Genomic DNA, 22669 nt, shown 5'->3' with positions numbered 1-22669 from the left:
GTAATGATGCTGAATTTCCCGAGTTTGATCATTGTAGTGGAGTACAGTGAGAGAATATACTTGTTTTTATGGAATACACATGAGATACACAACCTACCTTGAAATCGTTCAGAAAAACTATGTATACACACACAGAGAATAATAAAGCAAAGCAAATGTAGTAAAATGTTAACAAGTTGATAGACTGCATATGGGTTTTTTATACGATTATTGCAACTTTTCTTTAAGTTTGGAATTCTTTCAAAGAAAATGAATGTCAAAAAGAAAGTGAAGAAGAACTCCAAAAAAATCGTGGAAGGACTATTTAAATATCAGCAATTCAAATAAACATGAAAAAGTCCAACATCACTAACAACCAAAGTGGTGCAAAATGGTACTATTAAAAATCAAATCCTATTAACCTACTGCAGAAAAGGATAATATAATATCCATTTTTGGTCATGGATCAGTGACACAGGAGCCCTTGTCCTTGCTAGTAAGTGGACACTGTTTTTGAAAAACCATTTCAGACTTTAAAATGCTCTTATCAGGCCAAGTATGGTGGCTCATACCTGTAATCCCAATGCTTTATAAGGAGGTCAAGGTGGGAGGATCATTTGAAGCCAGGAGTTGGAGACCAGCCTGGGCAATATAGCAAGATGCCATCTCTTTAAAAAAAAAAATTTTTTTTTAGGGCCGGGTGCAGTGGCTCATGCCTGTAATCCCAGCACTTTGGGAGGCAGAGGCAGGCAGTTCACTGGAGCCCAGGAGTTTAAGACAGCATGGGCAACATGGCAAAACCCTGTCTCTACAAGAAAAAATAAAAGAAAAAAAATTAGCCAGATGTGATGGCAAGCACCTTTAGTTCCAGATACTCAAGGGCCTGAAGTGGGAGGATCACTTGAACCCAGGAGTTTGAGGCTGCAGTGAGCCATGATCATGTCACTGCATTCCAGCCTGGGTGACAGAGTGAGACTCTGTCTCATGAACAAATAAATAAAATGTTATTTTTCTTTTTCTTTTTGAGACAGGGTCTGGCTCTGTTGCCCAGGCTGGAGTCCATTGGTATGATAATGGCTCACAGCAGCTTGGACCTCCTGTGCTCAAGCAATCCTCCCACCTCAGCCTCTGCAGTAGCTGTAACTACAGGCGCACACCACCACGCCTGGCTAATAAAGTGCTCTTATACTTAGACCTCATAATGGAATTCTTAAAAATTTACCCTAAAGAAAAAAAAATCAGAGATGGAGATAGAGATTTTATGGCCAGGCGCGGTGGCTCAGCCCTGTGATCCCAGCACTTTGGAAGGCTGAGGCGGGCAGATCACAAGGTCAGGAGATCAAGACCATCCTGGCTAACACGGTGAAACCCCGTCTCTACTAAAACATACAAAAAAATAGCTGGGCGTGGTGGCAGGTGCCTGTAGTCCCAGCTACTCAGGAGGCTGGGGCAGGAGAATGGCTCTGCCTCTACCCGGAGGCAGAGCTTGCAGTGAGCCGAGATCACACCACTGCACTCCAGCCTGGGCGACAGAGCGAGACTCCGTCTCAAAAAGAAAAAAAGAATAATCTCTATGATGTAACTTACCATGGAGAAAAACAGCATCATCTAAATGTCCCAAAATAGCATAATGGTTAAATAGATGATAGTATACCTATACATGAAAAAAGCCAGTTTTTCATACAGACCCTTACCAAGAAGAAAATATAATAAGGAAAAAAGTGTTCCTCTATATTAGCAATAAAATGGAGGGAAAATGCCTTAGAATAAAGTTAAGAGTCCACAGTATGCACATAAATAAGAACTTAATACTCTATTGTGATAACTCGAAGAAATATTTTAACAAATTGAAAGATATAACCTGGATAAGAAATCTCAAGGCCAGGCATTGTGGCTCATGCCTGTAATCCCAGCACTTTGGGAGGCTGAGGTGGGCAGATCACTTGAGGCCAGGAGTTTGAGACCAGCCTGGACAAGATGATGAAACCCTGTCTCTACTAAAATTACAAAAATTAGCCGGATGTGGTGGCATGTGCTTGTAATCCCAGCTACTTGGGAGGCTGAGGCAGGAGAATTGCTTGAACCTGGAAGGCAGAAGTTCCAGTGAGCTGAGATCGCCATCTGGGTGACAGAGCAAGACTCTGTCTCCAGAAAGACAAAAAAAAAAAAAAGAAAGCAAGAAAAGAAATCTCAAAAAATCTCAAAAAAACTTTTCAAGTCCTCTAAATTAATAGATAAATTCAATGCAACCTCAATCACTAACAAGCTAATTCTAATTCACATAAACAATTATATATAAATTAATTAATATAGAAAACTTGTTTTGGAAAATTATCAGGAGGGGAAAACTAGTCCCACTAGATATCAACATGTACAAAAGGTACAGTGATAAAAAGTTTGTTACTGGTAAAGAATAAATAGATCAATCATTGGTACAGAATAAAGTCTAGAACTAGACCCAAGGACATATGGCCATTTAATTTGTGATAAAGTTAATGCGCTAATCATTAAGCTATTGTCCCCCCCCACTTCTGAAGTATGCCTCTACACTCAATTCGTGACTTGACTGAGACTCAAAATCCATTTCTACTTTGACTCCCTGTAGACCGACCCACAGGGGGCGCAAGAGGGAGCGGGGAGGACCAGACGAGGGAAAAGATTCCTTTTTTCTCTCTCTCTTGGGAAAAGAGGGACGAGCTTCTTGCTCCTTCCGGTTTGCTTCCTGTTCCTGTCTGCTTAGCCCCGCAGTGTTCGTTGGTTGGTCCTCTATTCTGCTTTCTCCACACTCTCAGAACCAGGCTCATTGTTCAGGATCTCAGTTCCAGAATGCCCTTTCTCAAACACCAAAATGAATTCCAAAGAGACCAAAGATTAAAATATTTAAAAATATATTACAGATTCTAGACCAGAGGGGTAAGGAGGAGTCTGGGAAAATGGCAGTTTGTTCTGTGACATCCACGATGCATCCCAACCCAGCTGCAGCCCAGCTGCTCTGTTCTCCTAAGCTAGGGAGCTGCTAAGGCTGAAAGGTGTGGACAGTGCCAGTGGCTCGGGTGGGGGCATATAAGACAGGAGTGGAACAGGAATTTCTACCTCTGTGCCAGAGGAGATCCTGGAAACAAGCCTCAAAAAGTCTTGGGGCAAGAAAAAGGAGGAATACTGTGGTATCTAGGAGTCAATTTGAACAGGCCATGGGCCACAGAGGGGCAGGTCTGTGACTTCCATGTCAGTGTTGCTGAAAGAGCTGGAGGTCTGGGAGGATTCTCCCTGTCCTCAAGGAGGAGCTGAGTTGTCTCTGTCCCCCAGCAGGGAATGTCCTAGGTGTTAACAGCCCTTGCAACTTGGGGCCTATTAAAGAATTGATAACTGGCCAGTGGCTCACACCCCTATCCCCATGGACAGACTATGGTGTCTGCCTCTCTCTCAGGATAGCCGCTCCCTAAAGACCTCTAGCAGCTGGGAACCCAGCAGCCAGACACAAGAGCAAACAGAACCAGAGAAACATGTCTCCTACTGTAATTGAACTGCTGGAGGAACCAGAACATGCCGAGGGCACTCAAGGAGCTCTAAGTCCAGTACAAAAAAAAAAAAAAAGGCTCTCTGATAAGACAGCAGGTTGAACACTTGCATATAGTGAAGTTAGCTAAGAAGAGAAGACACTATGTGATGCCGTTCAAGGGGAATGCGAGGGCAGACGAGGACTTTCTTTGGGAAGTAGTCGTGCAGATAAGAAAGGCTTAAAAGTGTTCAGAGAAGGAAATGTGGGGATTTGAATCCAACTCTAACTCCAAAGCCCATGCCCTTTTGTCTCTGACAGCACTTTGCTAGGACCTGGTAGGGCCCAGAAACAAGTAAGAATAGAGCTTGCTCGGCTGGTATTTTAGAACAAACAGAGACAGAGCAAGCAGGTGAAGGTCAGTTATCCCATTCTTCTCCCAGAGGGGCTTTCACTGCCCAACACAGCTCAGGTCTTCCTTTCACAAAACAAACTCTCAGGTGGACTCTGGCTGGCAGAGGTATATCTCAGTCCTGTTCTTTAAAAGTCACTAAGTCAATAGCATTTCGGTAATACCTACAGCAACTTCGTGGAAGTACTAAAACTCTTCTCTACCCACACCCCATGTCCCTCAAGTCTGACTGAAAGAAAACAAGAGAGATTTGAGGCCCTGGGGCCCTTGGCAAAAAGCCTATGTGTGGCAGAGGTTTGTCTGCAGCTTCCCTGACTTTCGCCACACCTACTTCATAAAGACTTAACTCACTGTCTCAGAGTAAGACCCTAAGAAGAGAATTTGAGGTGTTGACTCTTTCTGACCCCTGTCATCTCAACTACATACTTATTCACATAATAACAGCTCAGTGACAACTTCTTGCCATTAGGGCTTTGAAAGCTTCTACTACATCCCAGACAAGGACTCCTTTTTCTCCCCCAAGTGTAACAATGTTTTTACCCAATGACATATGCTACAAGAATATTCTGACTTTCTGATTTCAGGCAAAGACACACTCACCAACTTATTACTTGACATAGCAAGTCCCAGTCAGACAATATCATATGAAACAAATAGGAATTATTTGCAAGAATCCAAAACATAGGCTGCATCCCCAGCCCACCACCATGGCCACCTACAAGCTAGTATTGATCAGGTGTGGTGACAGCACGTGGAACCTGGAGAATCACTTCAGCAGCTGGTACGATGCCAACCTAATCCCGGTAGGCCATGAGGAGGCAAAGCGCAGTGGGCAGGCTCTGCGAGATGCTAGCTATGAGTTTGACATCTGCTTTCCCTCTAGGGAAGAGGGCGATCAAACCCTCTAGACAGTGCTAGATGCCATTGATCAGATGCGGCTACCAGTATTGAGGACTTGGTGCCTCAAGGAGTGGCATTATGGGGGTCTGACTGGCCTCAATAAAGCAGAAACTGCTGCGAAGCATGGCGAGGCCCAGGTGAAGATCTGGAGGCGCTCCTATGATGTCCCACCACTTCCGATGGAGCCCAACCATCTTTTCTACAGCAACAATAGTAAGAATTGCAGGTATGCAGACCTCACTGAAGATCAGCTATCCTCCGGTGAGAGTCTGAAGGAAATAGTTCCTCAGATCAAAGAGGGGAAATGGGTACTGACTGCAGCCCATGGCAACAGCCTTTGGGGCATTGTCAAGCATCTGGAGGGTCTCTCTGAAGAGGCTATCATGGAGGTGAACCTGCCAACTGGTATTCGCATTGTCTATGAACTGGAAAAGAACTTGAAGCCCATCAAGCCCATGCAATTCCTGGGGGATGAAGCTACTGTGCATAAAGCCATGGAAGCTGTGGCTGCCCAGGGCAAGGCTAAGAAGTGAAGGCCAGCAGGCATGCTACTGTCCCTGGGAACACCCTCCCTGGCCATCCCTTCCTCTGCCCCCTGCACATGTCACACTGACCACATCTGTAGGCATCTTAAGTTGTAGCTGCAGATGGGGACCAGTGGCTCACATTTTCATTTAGCCATTTGTCTCCTGCACCCACTCCTTTCATACGATCTAGTCAGAATAGCACTTCTAGGGCACAGGGTCTCAGTCCAAGCTGAGGAAAAGCTCCCCTTGTCCAAGAGAGTTGAAAGGTAGTGACTTGGGTTTTTACCAGTGCTTTGTTTACTAAGGACTTGTGGGGAGGAACCATGCTAAACCATGACCAGTAAGGAGACACAAGAGCGCCTATCTGCCCCCAGGAGCCAGTTCTCTGCTCTTCTGCAGTCAGACCACTGCCTGGGGGCTCTAGTCATTCCAGTGGAAGATGAATGTAACTTGCACGGTGATGTGACAAACAACGTTTCCTCCCTGACCCCAGAGGAGCTGGCTCTAGAAGGTTGGGATCAGTCCTGAATTTAGTTTATGTGTTACATTTACTTTTACCAAAAAAAAAAAAAGTATAGTATATGTAAATAATACAAAACAATAACCCTTGTGGTGTTTCTTGTGGTGGTTGAAATAGTCCCACATGTGGTCATCAGAAAATAAGCCATCCCTCACACCAAGATGGAATAAGCTCTGAGGGGTAGGAGTGCCTCCTGCTGTGTGTTTTAGAATCCTTCACCTGCCTTGTTTCATGGCAGTAAAATGCCTCTTCGTCCTATCCAAGTGTGTCTTTCACTGACTGATTTCTGAATCATGTTCTAGTTGCTTGGCCCTGCCACAAGGGCCCAGTGTTCCTTTAAGCATAACTGTACTAAATCCTTTTTCTGCGCATGCCTGTAATTCCAGCTACTGGGGAGGCTGAAGCAGGAGAAACGCTTGAACCCAGGAGGCGGAGGTTGCAGTGAGCCAAGATTGCACCATTGCCCTCCAGCTTAGGCAACAAGAGCGAAACTCCGTCTTCCAAAAATAAAAATAAAAAATAAAGGAGTGATGTGCAATCCAATTTTTTAAAAAAGAATGCCAAACATATTGCCATGCAAGGGGGATGAAGAGATAGGCAGCATCTTCTGTGCTATGTCACTGGGCTGTGCACGTGCACTATTTTTTACATTATTTGAAGCACAAACATACCTAGTTTCTGTTTTGTCCTAAAAGTATTTTTTGGACTATGATATTATTTGTGGTGCCCTTTGAGTGCAAGATGATTATGAAGCCTCAAAATGTTGAAAAATTGTTGAAGAAAATAGTACAGAAAGAACACTGCACCTGCCAAAGAATGACCTCTCCAATCCCTTCTCTACCAGCCCACTCACATCTTTCTTCCTCCCTTGAGAGTAAAATGTGCTCCATTATAGTATCTTTCACATATAAATGCCTTTTACCTATGTACTTCGACCTATGTACTTTCTAATTATTGTTTCTTACATAGACTTGCTTTCATTGTTCAGTCAACAGATTTTTCTATATGTGAATATTGAGGATATCATTGGTCAGAATGAAATGCATCATATGTTTCCCGTTGAAATAAATGGAAATATTTTTCCATCTAATGATTTATTTTCCCCTGAGCAGCAGGGTTTGTCAGGAAAGAATTGACATCTTTAAGCAAAGGAAAGGTGTCTTATTTTTTTTTGTATATGTGATGCTCCCTACAGAGTAAAAGTGAAGTCACATTGCCCCCATGGAGCTCATGGCTACTATTTCCAGAATCAATTGAAGCAGCTGGAAAACTTAAGTCCCTGGAATGACTAGACATGTCCCTATTCCTTGCTGCAGGCAGGAAGACAGCATTCTCAACATGTTGCATTTGTGATCAGAGGGACCAAGATTTAGCCTCTCACCACTAAGAGGAAGTGACCTAGAGACCCACGGACTATGCCCCATGAAGTCAAGTTAACGTAAGGGAAAAGGTGTGCATCAGCAAGGATTAGGCTTAACTGAAAATAATAGAGTCTCACAGAAGCACTGTTTAAACCAGATAGCAGTTTATTTCTCTGTCCTGTGGAAAGACTGAAGCAAAGGCAATCTGGGACTGTGGTAGCAGCTCTATTCCTTCAAGTCCTCAGGGTCTCAAACTCCTTCTAGCTTACTTCTTAATCATCCCTATGATGTGGTCCTTACCTCACAGTCTAAGAAGGCAGCAAGAGCTCCAGCTCTCACACCACATTTCAAGCAGTAGGATAGAAAGAGTGACAATGAGGAAGGGATGCAAAGGCCATATACCAGCTGTCCTTTAAGAAAGGTTGCTAGAAGCTACCATGCTTTAATTTTGCTTGTAACTCATTGGCCTGAACTTATTCATGTGGCCACAGAAGATGCAGTTCACTGCAGAAAATGCTGAAAAATAAAGCCTTCATTCTGGGCGACCATGTTTCTTAGTCAGTTTGGGCTGACTATAGGCTTAAACAACAGACACTTACTTCTCACCGTTCTGGAGGCCTAGGAAGTCCAAGATCAAGGTGCCAGCTGTTTCCATTTCTGGTGAGGGCTCTCTTCCTGGCTTGTAGATTTTGAGCTTCTTGCTGCATGCCTTTCCTGGGTGTGCAGGTGTGGGAGGAGAAAGGGAAAGAATGGTCTTGATCGGAGAGAAAGAGCATGATCAGCTCATTCTTTACCCTTGAGTCTCACTCCGGTTCTGATGAAGTGGACAACATACTTATAATTTGGATAATGGGTACTATTTCCTTATGTGCATCTGAAATAATAAATTATGTATTTATATGTGGACTTGGATTCTTTCACTGTTTCCAGACAACAAGAATGCCTTTCATCTTTTGTGACATGTTCCCAAAAGTTATGACAATAAAATTCTCACTTTTATATCTCTCAGAGAAGATGAGATGTTTTTACAATTGTTTTCACAATTCTCTATCCTAGGAAATGGGCTTTCTAAGATCTCACTGTGTGTTGTTCTGCATCCAACATGCAGCCAGATGACCCACGGCCTTACAAATAAGGCAGTATGCTGGTTTCATCCCCTGTTCTGCAAGCTAAGGATCAACAGCTATGACATACATTTGCACATTCATGTTTCAACTCAGGCCCCAAAGCATCATTGCAGAATTCACACATTATTAATTTCCTAAAACCTAAACACGTAACAAATTCCAGTGAGAGAAACAGTGCAGGTACCAGTGGAAAGATACAGGCCGTCGTGACACAGACAGGGATGCATGACCAACACTCTGTAGCTAAAGTAGCCAGAATTCTCAGAAAACCTGCGTACAACTAAGAACTGCTTTCCCTCACAACTCTGTCAGCCCTTTGAGGGACAAACTGCCTCTTTGTAGCTGATCAGTGCACTCAAGGACAAACAGACCATCTGGAGGTTGTATTTTTTTTCAGATAGAGTTTCGCTCTTGTTGCCCAAGCTGGAGTGCAATGGCACGATCTCGGCTCGCTGCAACCTTGACCTCCTGGGTTCAAGAGATTCTCCTGCCTTAGTCTCCCAAGTAGCTGCAATTACAGGCACATGCCACCACGCCTGGCTAATTTTAGTAGAGACAGGGTTTCTCCATGTTGGTCAGGCTGGTCTCGAACTCCTGACTTCAGGTGATCCGCCCACCTCGGTCTCCCAAAGTGCTGTGATTACAGGCATGAGCCACTGTGCCCGGCCAGGTTTTGTTTTAATATACTCTGCCTTTACCTTTGTCCAAGGAGATGATCTATGAAACCCTTGTCTTCTCCGTACAGAAGTAAATCTTCAGCTGTACTCTAACTAAATGCCTGAGTTGCTTTCCTCCTCATAATGTTGCTATTGTAATAGCATAAAAAACACTTTGGAACAGAATCGATTTCACCACTAGTAAAACACTGGCATTCCTCCACTTCAGCAACTCTCACAAATAGTCTTCAAAGTGCACATTATGGCTCAACTGAATCTTCTGGTAGAAAATCCCGTTACAAAAGACAGCTGGGCCTGAGGCTTTAATTAACCCCATTTTACCAAACTCACTGGGTAAGGGTGCTACAGGAACTACCAAGTGGTGGTTTTTGCTTGGATCACACAACTATCATCTGCACGAACCACTCTCATATTTTTTTATCACTGTGACAGTTAACCTGAATGATACAACTCCAGCAAAAACCCTGCAACATTGGGCCAGACAGCCACAGGCCCACATAATACACATGGTGGTACAAATCAACACCATCCATTTCAAAATACTGAGGATTGAGAAGAGGTTGACTCATCCCACAGGTGCTGAATGTCTGTAGTTATGGTCCACCAGCCTTACTAAGGGCTCCTATTCTATCTAGATTTACAATCCAGATTTAGTTTTAAAAGTCCCTAACCCTAAAGTACCTCCTTGATCTCTCCCAAATCCTCACCGCTAAGGGAACACAAAGTTCTCACCAAAAGTTTCCAGTGACTTCACCTTCCTGGACTGTAACAGGGATACTTGGGGGGCCAACCTCTGTTTCTCTTGGATGATCACAGGTTTTAATGCCCAAGTGACAGGCCCTGGAAAGTGCTGGGCCCTCCAAAATTCTTCTGTGGGTTGACCACACCTGGGATTTGACCTGTGGGGCAGGCAGACACTATGTTGCAACTGTAGGTGGGAGACAATAGCCCTGGCCCTACGTGCATCTGGGCTGGGGGACCCTGGGGCATGAGCACCGACAGCATCCTGCCCCTGCTTTTTACGGGAGCCGTTGACACACCTTGCTTGTGTGTTCTGTTTTTAACCATTCTGAACTGAATGAAATTTAAGAAGTTTTTAATAGCCACCATCATCCTTGTTTAAATTAGTTTAAGGAAGTAGCTTTATAGTTTCATAGGATTTTTTTTTTAACTCAGAGGAGGTCATGCATAAAAACATATTTTTTTAAAGACTAACAGGATTTCAGATACATAATGAGAAAGTCACTTTATTTTCTGGCTAAAATTTTCAGACAGTTTAAAGGAAAACTTTCCGTTTTGTGGGTTACATTGGAAACTGAGGCTTGGGAGGTTATCAGGTCGCCAGGGTCTTTTGTTTTGTTTGTTTGTTTGCTTCTACACAGAGATTAGTCATAGGAAGAAACTTAATTTTTTTGGTTTTGTTTTGTTTGAGACAGAGTCCTGCTCTGTCGCCCAGGCTAGAATGCAGTGGTGCAATCTCGGCTCACTGCAAGCTCCGCCTCCCGGGTTCACGCCATTCTCCTGCCTCAGCCTCCCGAGTAGCTGGGACTACAGATGCCCGCCACCATGCCCGGTTAATTTTTTTTTGTATTTTTAGTAGAGACGGGGTTTCACCGTGTTAGTCAGGAGGGTCTCGATCTTCTGGCCTCGTGATCCACCCGCCTTGGCCTCCCAAAGTGGAAACTTAATTTTTTAAACAATTTTTCATCTTCCTAAATTTCGTAGTCTGATTACATTGACATCTGGGGCCAAAGTAGACAGTCCAAGGCATGTAGGCTGCGCTGCTCCCCAAGACTTGGGCGCCTTCTTCTTTCTTCCTGCTCCACCCTCCCCTATAGTGTTGTCCTCATGCAGATGATTAAATCCAGCTCACCACTTCCCTTCAAACTGACCAGCCCAAAGAAAGGGGGACAGGGAAAGAATGGATAGTTTTTCCTGAGGACTTGACTTGGAAGTTGAATGCATTGTTTTTGCAAACATCTCATTACCCAGAAGTTAGTCATGTGGCCGTACCCAGATGCAAAGGATTGCAGGACATATCATGTCTATCTGTGAGATCATGTGCTCAGCTAAAATGTAAAGGATTTTATTCGTGAAATGAGGAAGTGAAAAATGGATATTGAAAGATTAGTGGTCTCTGCCACAGTGACATTTGTTTCATGGATGATTGGTGGATCATGGCTAATGGTTAACTTGGTGATTGGGAGAGCTTAGGGGAAGAGGTATGATCAGTTTTGGGGGAATTGATTACTTTGGAGGATGTCATGGTTTCTAGGGGTTTAATTAGGTTTAGGGCTGTGTGTTAGTCCATTTTTCATTGCCATAAAGGAATATCTGAGACTAGGTAATCTATTTTCGAAAGAGATTTATTTGTGTTGTGGTTCTGCAGGCTGTACAAGCTTGGTACCAGCATCTGCTCAGCTTCTGGTGAGGCCTCAGGAAGTTTCCACTCATGGCAGAAGACAAAGAGGGACAGGCATGTCACATGGCAGGACAGGGAGTGAGAGAGAGGGCATGGAGATGTCAGGCTCTTTAAACCAGCTCTCACGTGAACTGACACAGGGAGAACTCACTCATTGCCATGGGGATGGCACTAAGCCATTCAAAAAGGATATGCCCCCATGACCCAAACACCTCCCACTAGGCCCCACCTCCAACACTGGTGATCACATTTCAACCTGAGATTTGGAAAGGACAAAACATCTAAACCATATCAGGATGATTAGGCTTGAGGAGGGAACGACTGGTGAGTCTGGATTGAAAGTGATTGTATTAATATGTAGTGAGGCTGACTAAATGACATGATTATATTAGAATTTAAATAATATATATAACTCCTGGATTAATATCAAAATACAACAGAAAAGGTTCAGCTATAGTAAATTTGGCGATTTTGAGATACGACTTTTTGCTTTGCCAAATACTAAAACTTCTATGTAGAAGTTAGTTAAGTATAACAAATTAGTTTTTTTTTTTTTTAAATAAAAGTGTCTAATTCTCCTCCTTCTCCCTGTGCACTATACTGCAGGGTAAATGTTCATTCCATTTAAGGCCCATTTGGTCTCCTGGAAAGCTGGCCACAAATAGCTTTCAATAGCACCTCTGGGCATACACCAAAGAAGTAAATCTGACTCTCAGTAAAATCTTGTAGCTTGCCAATATTTTCACCAGTTAGGAATTATAGGAATTCAGCCATAGAATTTGAAAATAAATTGAAGTCTCCTTTTAGCCATTTTTTGTTTTTAGTAGAGACTAAGATCCCATTCATTGCCAAACGTTTTCATAGGCATGAATGCTTGTGTTTGATCCAGGAATAATAAATGATTGACTGTTACCCAGCAGCAGGGTGGGGTGGGATTCCTGGCACTTTTTTTTTTTTTTAAGCAAAGGAAAAAACAACTGAGCAGACATTTGCTCTTTCAACAGCATTTTGTGAAAATGTAGATTAAAGAGACTAGCTTTTTAAAATTATTTCCATAATTACAAATGTGACTGTGGAAAGTCAAGGGCAACGCTGTTTTAAGTCAATATGAGTTATCTGACCTAGACGTCGCCATTAGGGCTGTCAGCTAACAAGGCATCTTTAGTTTGCTAACTTTTTTATGTTAACGAATTCTGAATTCAAGTGTTTTCTTTTTAAATATAAATATTTGCTTTTGCTAAAGGTGAGTTGAAATTCTTGAGTGTTGAGTATGTACAGAAAAGATCAGTTTCACTGCCAGTAACTGGGAAATCCATGGCTGGAATTTAAAAACAGCCAACATATTATACATCATTACATTTCATTGTACACATTCCTATAATATAGAATACAATTTAAAATTATTTTTGAATGAAATATTGATTCTAGGAATCACAAGAGAAAAGTTTGCCTCATTTAAGAAGTGCTCTAAACTAATAGCTCTCAAACATTTTGCCCTGCAGGTTAGCAAAAATGAAAGGACTAGTCAGACCTGATATTGCTAAGTGTATAAGAAAATAAGTAGAGTTATGCGTTGTTAGGCCGAGATACATTCTGAGAAATGTGTCATTAGACGATTTCATCATTGTGGGAATATCACAGACTGGACTTGCACAAACCTAGCCCAATATACACCTAAGCTATATAGTATGGCCTATGGCTGCTAAGCTAGAAACCTGACCAGCATGTTACTGTACTGGACACTGTAGGCAATTGTCACACAATGGTAAGTATTTGTGTATCTAAACATAGAAAAGGAGCAGTAAAAATATGGAATCATAAACTATGGACCATTGTCATATATGCAGACCACACATCATTGGCCAAAACATACATACTGATCAAAATATCATTGTGCAGTGCATGACTATACACTTAATATTTGGTGCTAATTTAAACTGGGCCAATTTTTAAAATATAATGCTATAATGTTAGATAGATACACAAGAAAAGCAGGCTGAATAAGGAAAACTCAACCATATTCCAAGAAAGAAAACTAAGAGCCTAAAGGCCAAATAGTCCTCAGTTTTACAAGTTGAATCACCATGCATTTAATATATTTTTTAAATTTTTATTATTTATTTATGTATTTGTGTGTGTGTGTGTGTGTGTGTGTGTGTTTCTTTTCTTTTCTTTTCTTTTTTTGAGACAGAGTCTCGCTCTGTCTCCCAAGCTGGAGCGCAATGGCGCAATCTCGGCTCACTGCAACCTCTGCCACCCGGGTTCAAGTGATTCTCCCGCCTCAGCCTCCCAAGTAGCTGGGATTACAAGTACTCGCCATCATGCCTGGCTAATTTTTTGTATTTTTGTAGAGACGGGGTTTCATCATGTTGGCCAGGCTGGTCTCGATTTCCTGACCTTGTGATCCGCCCACCTCAGCTTCCCAAAGTGCTGGGATTACAGGCGTGAGCCACCACGCCCAGCCAAACAATACTTAGTATAAGCATGTCTATATACTTTGTGTCATAGCTATACTTTAAAAAGTATTCATCGTTTATCTGAAATTCAGATTTTACTAAGCATCCTGTGTTTTCTCTAGCAACTCTAATTTAACATAAAACAATAATGATAACAAGATAGGAAAGTTTTATCTTAGATTGGTGGTAAAATTCCTGCCCCGAATCTCCTCTTTCACATTGTCCTTTACCCAGGGTATCATTTTCCAACTTTTGTCCTAGAAATTCCCTGGCTAATCTTGTTACTTTATCCTTATCCTTAGATCCATCTTACAATGTCCTCCAGTATCTCTTATTCATTTTTTTCTTTCTTTTTCAGTCATAAGTCTTTTCATTTTCAAGTTGCTGTTAATAGTTCCAGGTACATTCAGAGACAATTCTCTTACCCATCTCAAAACTAGGCATTACTCAATTTTCCTGGAGAAGAGTAAGAAGAAGCCAAATCCAGAACAGAGAGTACAAGTAATTAACAGGCTTAATCTTTGGAGGGTCTCAACTGCAAAGGAGCAACTGTTTCACTACCTACTCTTGTTGCTTTTACAGGTGAGCAGATAGGCTGGAACAGACAGGCAAGGAAAAGATTGTTGAAAAGATTGTTTCAAGTACATGAAATTTAACTGGAGTCCAATTTGTACAAATTCCATTTATCTTGGTTTCAAACTATCCCTCTCTACCATTCAGCTCTTTGGAAGCTTAAATGGCTAGTTACATTTTAAAAAATACAATCAAATAAAAAAACTATACAGGAATTTAGATACCGACTTGATAGTTAATTATACTACAGACTCATTGTGAAATGTTTTGGGGCGTAAGAATGGTATTGTGGTTATGTTTTTAGTAAAAGCCTTTATCTTTTAGATACATCCTGAAATATTTGCAAATTAAATTATACTCCTGGAATTAGCTTTATAAGGTAGGGGATGGAGTGGATGGAAGTATAGATAAAGCGAGTTTATTGAAGCTGGAGAATGGGTATCTGGGAGCCCATTATACTATTCTCTGTGTTTTTATGTGTCTTTGAAATTTTCCATAATAATAATTTTTAAATAATTTTTTAAAAAATAAATTTTTAATAATTTTTAAAGTAAAAATTATTATATGTATACGATGGAATGTTATTCAGCCTTGAAAGGTAGAAAATTCTGACATATGCTACAACATGGATGAACCTTGAGGATTTTATGCTAAGTGAAATAAGCCAGGCACAAAACAGCAAATACTGTATGATTCCACCTAAATGAGGTACCTGGAGTTTTCAAAATCATAGGAACAGAAAGTAGAATGGTGGTTACCAGGGGCTAGGGGGAGAGGGAAGTGAGGAATTATTACAGTATTTGGTTGATACAGAGTTTCACTTTGGGAAGATGAAGAAAGTTCTGGAGATAGGTAGTGGTGATGGCTGCACAACAGTGTGAATGGACTTAATGCCACTGAGCTATACACTGAAAGATGGTTAAGATGGTAAATGCTGCATTATGTATATTTTACCATGGTGAAAAAATATATCAATTTAATTTTATAAATAAAAAGTACTACTTTTATTATGGATAGCACAAATAAAAATGAAAAATAGCAATAAAATCTGAATACAGAGGATTAGAAACTAACTTTTATTCTTGAAGAAAAAGTACATATTCTTTTCAAAAATTTAAAAAAAAAAAAAAAAGCTTATCCTTTTAGTCTTCCCTGATGGCAATTTTAGCTTTCTAATTTTTTTTTTTTTTTTTTTGAGACATAGTTTTACTCTGTCACCCAGGCTGGAAGCACTGGCATGATCATGGCTCACTGCAGCCTCCACCTCCTGGGCTCAAGTGATCCTCCCACCTTAGCTTCCCAAGTAGCTAGGACAACAGGCATGCATCACCACACCTAGCTGATTTTTTTTTTTTTTTTTTTTTTTTTTTTGAGACAGAATTTCACTCTTGTTGCCCAGGCTGGACTGCAATGGCGCGATCTTGGCTCACCACAACTTCCGCCTCCTGGGTTCAAGTGATTCTCCTGCCTCAGCCTCCCAAGTAGCTGGGATTACAGGCATGTGCCCCTATACCCAGCTAATTTTGTATTTTTAGTAGAGACGGGGTTTCTCCATGTTGGTCAGGCTGGTCTCAAACTCCCAACCTCAGGTGATCCGCCCACCTCAGCCTGCCAAAGTGCTGGGACTACAGATGTGACCCCCACACCTATCCCTTTTGTTTTTTTTTTTTTTTTTTTGGTAGAGACAAGGTCTTCCTATTTTGCTCAGGCTCATTTTGAACTCCTGGCCTTAAGCAATTCTCCTGCCTTGGCCTCCCAAAGTGCTGGGATTACGGGCATGAGCCACCGTATCCCATCTTTAAGGTTTTTTGTTTGTTTGTTTGTTTTGAGATGGAGTCTCGCTCCGTGGCCCAGGCTGGAGTGCAGTGGCGCAATCTCGGCTCACTGCAAGCTCTGCCTCCCAGGTTCACACCATTCTCCTGCCTTAGCCTCCCCAGTAGCTGGGACTACAGGCGCCCGCCACCACATCCAGCTAATTTTTTTGTACTTTTAGTAGAGATGGGGTTTCACCGTGTTAGCCAGGATGGTCTCGATCTCCTGACCTTGTGGTCTGCCCACCTCGGCCTCCCAAAGTGCTAGGATTACAGGTGTGAGCCACCAAGCCTGGCTTAAGTTTCCTTTTAAATGTATTTTGTTGTTGGGGTCCCTGCCGGGGGTGGTGGAGAATGAAAGAACACACAAAAGACAAAGACACACAGATAACATGGCGGCCGCGCTCAGAGCCTCCGCCTCACTTTATTTATACCCCATAAACCCCACGTCAGCAGAAAGAATGCAATGCAAAACAAACTTCCTTTTCCCAGATGTAACCTTCTACTCAGTTCCTTGTTTCTATGCTCTTCCTTATCTGCCCGCCTTCTTGGCGCCTACGGGAGTTCATTAAAAGTTCAATTGGAGATACTGTCCTTGAGCCCTATCTATTCTCAGCATACTGTTTTTAAAGGCCCCTGCATTTTGTCTTTGAATTTACATAATAAAAAGAAAATAGAAAATGAATAAAGATTATCATAGAAAATACAGCAAGCACTACCATCAGACAACTTTTATTTGAACAGTTCAAGTGTGACAATTTCTGTAAGCCCACACGTCCTCCTGTTCCTAAGAACCAGATCACAAAAGCGGGCTGTGATTTTAGCAGGGCACCCTCCACAGCACATTCCAGTTGGTTTTCTACACTCATCTGGCATCCTAGGGACCACTGCATGTAATTCCAGCCCCTTTGGCCAAATCCCAGAAGCTTTCCCGCAGGAAACAAAACCAGAAAGAGCATAAATTGACAGAGCAGCCACCCTTCAGCAATTCTAAGACAATCTAGGCTCGAAGTGTTCTAGGTGGGCTCATAAACATTAGACATGTCATGTTTACATTCACTGTTTTTTCTTTTCTATTGCCTTGAAAAATAACTGGCAATACTTGGTTACTTCTAAAATGTCAAACCCCATACAAGTAACCTAATTCTTGCACTGTTTCCCATGCACCAACCCACCACATATATCTCTAACCCAAAGCAAGTACCATGGGCTAAGAACTGAGGATTCTATGGGTCCTCTGACCTGGGCCTCCCCGGGTACCAACCTTCCAGGGACCTCACCCTTATATAGTGACCTGGCCATACTGACAGCCAACCCCTTCTGCATTCATATACCTAAGGCAAATTGTCTGGTCAATGAGCTACACATAGCACTATATGTAGCAGGCAAGACCCTGACTCGATGGGGCTGTAGCCAAGAAAAGAAGGTGGACACTGAAGACATAAGTAACTGTCAGTATGATGAGTCCCATGAAGGAGTGTAGAGATCACTTTAGAAGCTTAGCATAGGCTATGTACTCTAGCCTGGGGTGGCAGTGGTCAGGGAAGGCTTCTCTGACAAGACACAGAATAAGGGGATCCAAGTTACAGCTCATTGTGGAGAGGAATCTTTCAGTGAAATGGCCTGACTCAGAAGGTGTCCAGACAGAAGACAGAGCACACGTGGGGGATGCTGAGGAGGACATTTCCTGCCCTAGGTGGATTGGAAGGATGTAGAGGAGCAAAGTCATCAAGGGCACAGGCTCAGGGAACAAACAGCCCTCAGGTCCCTTTCACCTTCATCACTTACTAGCCACAGAAACAGACAAGTTGCTAGACCTCAACATTATGCACAGTTTTAAACATACATAAAAATAGAATAATTTGACTAACAACCACGTTCTATTCATCACTCATCAATGACCAACTCATAGCCAATCTTCTTCCATTTGTAACCTTATCCAGCTTCTACAACTCCATCATTATTTTGAGGCAAATGGCAGACACTGCATCATTATACCCATAAATATTTTATTATACCCATTAAAAAGGTATTTCTAGAAGATAATGACTTCTTTTAACATATTGCACAATACTATTACCAAGTGTGAATGTTAGTAGTGTCTTATTGTCATCAAATATCTAGTCATTTCTAAATTTGAAAATTGTAATTGTCTCATAATGTCCTAATGTTTTTTTCTCTCTCTCTTAATGGTATCTTTGTTTGAATTAAGATCTAAATAAGGTCCTCTCATTGCATTTGGTGCTTTGCCTCTTTAAGCCTTAATTTCCTCATCTAACTGAAACCTCTTACCATACCCTTAATTTCAGAAGGGTAAGGCAGTAAAGACCATAACTAGAGAAGAGTGTCTGTCTGAAGATTAGCTAGGTAGTCACTTGCAAGAAGTTCAAGGATTCTTTCCTTGGGTTCCAGTTGCCTGTTGCAATGTCCATAGCATCCACCATAAAGGAAGGATTGGGGGTGGGTCCTGTGCCCTATTGATGTTGCCCCTTATGTTCCTCAAAGGTCTTGGCAACCTTTGTTCTCAACCCTGGCTGGTGCCCAAGCAGTTGCCCCTCTTTCAGTCTACCTGGGAACCTCTTGACTCTAGCCTTCTTCCTTCACTACTAAGCTCCAGCCCTAAGCCTTGTGGGCTCTTTAAACTCTCCCCCCAACTCACCTTTTCCCACTGGGGCCTTCTCCTTCTCCCATGCATCTGTCCATGGTAGTCAGTCACTGGGTTCCATCTTGTTTTCTCCTGAATGGAGCCAGAGATGATTTCAAATAGGTGAACATGAAGGAGGAGATGAAAGAAAACAACCCAAGCCTCAAGCACCCAGAGACATTCAGACTCTTAGCACAGCCCCAGTGATTGTCTCTTAGTACGTCACTTAGATTTACACTATTATGCCCCCAGCATCTCTGTCTCTCTCTGAGCTTTGAGTTGTCTTACAGAAGGCAAACTTCTGTTATCCAAGCTTGGTGTGAATCTCACTCATCCCAAAAGCAGGAGTTGGTGTGCGTCAGGCCCTACAAAAGGGAAATTCTGCCACATAACAATGAATTTAATAACTCCACTACACAGGTAGATATTGGTGGAATTCGTGAATAAAATGAGTAAAAGGCATCAATCCTGACACTTGTGAATTTTCACTAAATATAACTATAAAACAAGTATTATTATCAGGTGATCGCTGAGGTCTCTCCCATCTAACTACCAAGCCCCAAGGCACGAAGGAGTCAAGACTGGGCTCACATGTCATGGACACTGGAAGACTCACCTCCTAGGGGACCCTGGACACGATGCCCAAAGAAGCTGTGAACTTTGCTCCCCTTCAGTTTCCTTCCTGGACTAACTGTGCTCTTCAGGAAGCAGGACATCCTGGAACTCTGGGGCGGACACTTCACATTCCAAACTTTGAACTGCGTCTGTGATCAGCCCCTTGACTGACATAACCACTGAATCTTTTCACCAACCCCAAGGGGCAGACAGGGCAGGATTCCTGTTCACATTTTGCAGGTGAGAAATCTGAGGCTTAGAGAAAGAATGGCATTCCCTCTGCTCAGAGCGGGAAGGAAGGCAAACCAGGACTGCAGGCCCAAATCCCAGGCCAAATCTAGTTCTATTTTCTGGTTTCTTTTTCATGGTCTTCAGCCCAAATGCTGGATTTTTTTCAGAATACTAAATGATATATGCCCATGATAGGAAGATTGGACAAAATATAAGAAGGAATTCCATCCCCTGTGGTTAATAGCTCTAAACATTTTGAAGTCATTTACCTCTGTCTGGTCATTTTTATACATGTGTATTTTTATGTAATTGAGATCATATTATATGTGCACATTTATATCTTATGATTCATTTAATTTTCTAACATAACTATAGCTACCATGTTACTAAAAACTTGTTGCCATCATTTTAATGTGTGAATAATTTTCCATTTTATCAATATGCCATAATTTTTTTTTTTTTTTTGAGATAGAGTCTTCCTCTGTCGCCCAGGCTGGAGTACAGTGATGTGATCTCGGCTCATTGCAACTTCTGCCTCCTGGTTTCAAGCAATTCTTCTGCCTCAGCCTCCCGAGTAGCTGGGATTACAGGCACCTGCCACCATGCCTGGCTAATTTTTTGTATTTTTTAGTAGAGACAGGGTTTCGCCATGTTAGCCAGGCTGGTCTTGAACTCCTGACCTCAGGCGATCCACTTGCCTTGGCCTCCCAAAGTGCTGGGATTACAGGCGTGAGCCACTACGCCCATCCTATGCCATAATTATTGATTCTACCATTTATTGGTGGTTACTCTGTTTCCAATGTTTGTTTTACAAATAATGATGAGATGAACATTTTTGTTGAGAAAATGATCCAGTCTTTGATTATTTCCTTAGGGTTGAATTCTAGAAAGAGACTGTTGGCTCAACAGGTATCTGTACCACAAAGCTCTTACCAGTGGATCCTCAAGGAAAGCTCTATCATGTTGATACAGCTGTCATTCAGAAACAAAGTGACTTCTAAATAAGCTAAGTAAATTCAATAGAAAATCATATTCTTTAACTTTTCAAAATATACTTTCTGTATTTTGAAATGTATTGGTCTAATGTCTGATAGTTTCAGTAGATGTAGAATTTAATAAATATTCCAGATGAAATGTAGTGAAGATATTAGGAGATCATGCTAAATTTCTAGGTGCCATTAGAATAAGTTAAATGGTTTCTATTGTATCTAAGCTGACCAGGCAGCAGAGATCCACAAGGATGGGTCTCATAGCAACTTTGCCAGCCCTAACCCATCCTTCTTAAGTTCAGACTTGAATAACCACCTGCCTATCTGACATCTGTAATTGGATGTGTCATAGAATCTTCCAATTTAATTTAATATTAATCCAAAACATTTACTCTTAGTTTCTCAAGTCTCCGCTTCTAATGTATTCCTTCCCAATTTTTCCCATGGAAGTAAATAAAAGCATCACCACTCACCTGGCTGCTCAGGACAAAACTCTGTGGAGCATTCTACATTCCCCCATTTTCTACATGTAATGCATCAGGTAGTCCTTTAACATATATCCTAACTGGGCTGGGCATGGTGGCTCACGCCTGTAATCCCAACACTTTGGGAGGCCAAGGGGAGAGGATGACCTGAGATTGGGAGTTCGAGACCAGGCTGACCAACATGGAGAAACTCCATTTCTACTAAAAAAATACAAAATTAGTGGAACACAGTGGCACATACCTGTAATCCCAGCTACTCAGGAGGCTGAGGCAGGAGAATTGCTTGAATCCAGGAGGCACAGGTTGTGGTGAGCCAAGATCCTGCCATTGCACTCCAGCCTGGGCGACAAGAGCGAAACTCCATCTCAAATATATATATCTCCAAATTGAACTCATTCGGTCAGTGTACCTGCTTCCCTACAGGCCAGACTTCACATTTCATGGCATGTCTCTCCCCAGCTCAAAACCTTCCAGTGGTGTCCCATCACACTTGAGAATCAAATCCATACTCTCATATAATCTGCATCCTGTCCACCTCTTGAAATTATCTCCCACCCACTCACCCCACCTTCCCTGCCCTCCAGCCACACTGATGTCACTGCTGATTCTCAAATAGCCAAGCTCCTTTCTGCCACAAGACTTGGAATGTGCTTCCTCCAGTTCGTCACACTGTGGTGATCCTTCACATTGCCCAATTCTCTGCATGAGGGCTCCTTCTTATGTCCCTAAGATTGACATCCTCCCATTGCTTCCCAGCTCCTACTGTTTTATTCTTCCCCATAACACTCATTACCCCCGACAATCTATTTATTTATTTGTTTATTGACTAACGCCCCATTAGAATGTTCATTCCATGGGGGAAGGGGCTCCATCTGTTGTATTCGTACCTAACACGCAGTGCCCAGCAGCACAGAGCACAGTTCTGTGCTTAACACATAATCATGCTCAGCAAATATTTTGTGAATAAATGAATGAGGTAGAAAGCCTTCACTATGAAGAATGTGCATTACATTCACTTTGGCTTATCACAGAGAAGGACAATGAAAAGGTCATTCTCTGCTACTTGAACTACCATTAAGGGGAAGTAAACTATAAGGGCCTTGTAAAGCATAAGTCTCTAGACAAATGGAAATTATTATCATTACATTAATGTGGTGGCATGCTAGATGCTCTGTGCTCTGTAAAAATGGACAGGACCAGGCCAGGAGTGGTGGCTCACGCCTGTAATTCAGAACTTTGGGAGGCCGAGGCAGGAGGATCACGAAGTCAAGAGATCGAGACCATCCTGGCCAACAGAGTGAAACCTTGTCTCTACTAAAAGTACAAAAATACAAAAATTAGCCAGGCATGGTGGCATGAACCTGCAGTCCCAGCTAGTTGGGAGGCTGACCTCTGGAGGCGAAGGTTGCAGTGAGCCAAAATCGTGCTACTACACTCCAGCCTG

General features: G+C 42.3%; 1 pseudogene; it reads left to right on the top strand.

The window, feature by feature from the left end:
- Positions 1-4594: 4594 nt before the first annotated feature.
- Positions 4595-5320, top strand: LOC116270042 (annotated as a pseudogene).
- The last annotated feature ends 17349 nt before the right edge of the window (positions 5321-22669 follow it).

This window comes from Papio anubis, chromosome 13 (assembly GCF_008728515.1).
Source record: "Papio anubis isolate 15944 chromosome 13, Panubis1.0, whole genome shotgun sequence".
Classification (NCBI taxonomy): Eukaryota; Metazoa; Chordata; class Mammalia; order Primates; family Cercopithecidae; genus Papio; species Papio anubis.
The sequence above is the reverse complement of the archived record's forward strand: the minus strand, read 5'-3'. Positions and strand labels throughout refer to the sequence as shown.